Genomic DNA, 2,678 nt, shown 5'->3' with positions numbered 1-2,678 from the left:
ACTACAGCGGGAAGGCTGGGGAGGGTTGGGGGGCAAGAGATCAACCGAAGGACTTGTATGCATGCATATAAGCATAACCAATGGACACACAGGTGGCAGTGGTAGGGGAGGCTAGGGGAAGGTCAATGGAAAAGGGAAGGGGACATATGTACTACTATTTGTAATACTTTAAACAAGAAATTAAAATTTAAAAAAAATAGGGGAAAATAAAATAAAATGAAAGAATTAAAAGAAAAAACCACCACCACAACAACAACAACAAAAAAACAAGCATCAAAAGCTAGGGGCATCCAGGCTGCAGAGCAAGAGAGTGGGGGAGAGGGGAATACAAGGTGGTAGTCAGGAAGTGTACTACTATTTGTAATACTTTAAACAAGAAATTAAAATTTAAAAAAAATAGGGGAAAATAAAATAAAATGAAAGAATTAAAAGAAAAAACCACCACCACAACAACAACAACAAAAAAACAAGCATCAAAAGCTAGGGGCATCCAGGCTGCAGAGCAAGAGAGTGGGGGAGAGGGGAATACAAGGTGGTAGTCAGGAAGTGTCTTCTTTCTCATGGCCCTTAGTGTTGAGACCAGCAGTCTCAGGAAGTGCAGGGCAACAGGAATCTGTCCAGCACCTGCAAGCCCCTTACTTTGCAATCTTGGGGGCCATGTAGAGTAACAACTGAACAACTGTTATCAAAGGTGTGCTGGATCTAATTAACTTCCTGAAGTTTTAAGGAAAGACCATCACTTCATATTATCCTTATATTCCTTACCCCATTTCAATTCCACACTGGAAACACATGTTGACCCCCTCCCCCAACAGAATGCACCCAGATGCTAATACACACGTTTAATTGTCTGAATATGCCCATTAGCATCTTAGTTCCTCTGCAGTTGCTCCCCAAAGACCTAGGTTTTAAAAAAGGTGATTCAGAAGAAATGCTTGAACCAAGATTCTATGAAACATTGAGCCCATCATAATTTGGAGCAGAATTTGCTCTACTCTTAAACAAGGAGTCTAAGACTGGTGAAAAAGCTCTGTGAGAGAAAAATAGGTCTCAAAACATAGCAGAAAAGTAAAGTCTTTAATTCTAGCACCCTTTGCCTTTAAATCATGACTCTCATGACAAAAGCCACCCATTTCAAGCAGCAGTGTGCAGGGGCCACTGAACCTTTCTCAGGGGCAGGAGATTGCCAAGTGTGTTTCTGAATAATCACCTACAAAAGGCTGCAAATGACTAATAGACACATGACTGGTCAATCCCCGATCTGGACATGAGGTATTCCCACCCCATGGTGGTGTTCATTCTAATCTTCTTTTCTCTCATTTGAAGCTATGAACAGGAGGACTATATAGATGACCCTGACAACCTTAGTTACCACATGACATAGGATTCCAAAGACACATGGCCCTCCTATAACAGAACCTGTTTTGGTCATATTATGCAAAAGGGGGTGCAAAAGGCCTTGTCACAGACAATGAAAGCAAATCCCCTGCAAAGGAAGCACAAGGACAAACCAGAGGCAAAAGAACCCAAGGCTCAGGGCTCCAGGAACCAATCAACTGAAGGAAGCATCTGGCTAAAGGCTGGAGGTTCAGACTAAAGCAAGGGTCAGAGGCTGGTTCCATTTCCTCACTGAATGAAAATAAATGGTTCTTTTCAAAAATAGGGCACTTATTCTCTCAGTGGTCTCTATCTGAGTGGTGGGCCCTGGACAATAGTGCAGATATTTCTTCATCCTCACTTTAGGAGTTTGTGGGGGAGGTGCCACCAAGAAATCAGACTCCTTTCCCAAGGCGTCTTCTCTCTTCCCTACAATCAAGAGGTAGTCAGAGGGAGATGGTAAGAGAACAAATAGGTCAGTGGGAGAGACAATGCTTTCTTATTGAATCTCATGCTTTTCATGATTCTAGTAACCTTCAGGTTATTAGACTACATAATATTAATGGGGAAGTTAAATAAACCCTTCAGTAGAAAATGCTTCCATTCAAATTGGAAAGGAGACTAACAGCCCCAATTTGAGATGAAATAAATCTTTTATTAGGGCATTAGGTTGGGGACTTGATGAGCTTATCTTTGGTCCAACTAATCTCCTTTTCTCTGGTTCTGAGGCTGGGAGGAGGTAAGGGAATGTGAAATAGAACCTGGTGATGCCTTTTGCTTCGAATTAGTCACATAGCTATCCCAGGTAGTTTCAACTGTGCTGTTACTGCAATTCCATTCAGCCCACCAGATATGTTCCTGTTACTGTTCCCCAGTGAAGAATCACTTTCCATCCAGGACACTTGGGTCTCTCCCACTGGAGAAAAAAAAAGGAATGGCCTTGGAGGTGCTTATGGCACTTTGCTGAATGTCACAGGAAATTGAATATTGAACCTCCCCAGGGCATAAGAATCAAAGATAGTAATGGAGGAACTTTCTTGAATGACCTCAAAACCTCATCTAAGGAACTGGATTACCCAAGGGGGCCCACAGTAGACGTTTTATGACAAAATTTTCTGACATGGTCAAACTCCAATAAACGAATCCAAACCTTCAGGAATTAATCAGCAAGTTATGGCATCAGTGTGCCACACCAGTTCCTCCCAGAGCAAAGATTTTTGGGTAAAAGGGGGCTAGAGGGTCATAGGTCACTCCGGTCCCTTCCGAACCACTTTACTTTTTTTTTCTTTTTAAATCTTTAT

This window comes from Myotis davidii, unplaced genomic scaffold, assembly GCF_000327345.1.
Source record: "Myotis davidii unplaced genomic scaffold, ASM32734v1 scaffold563, whole genome shotgun sequence".
Classification (NCBI taxonomy): domain Eukaryota; kingdom Metazoa; phylum Chordata; class Mammalia; order Chiroptera; family Vespertilionidae; genus Myotis; species Myotis davidii.
This window is presented reverse-complemented; position numbering follows the sequence as displayed.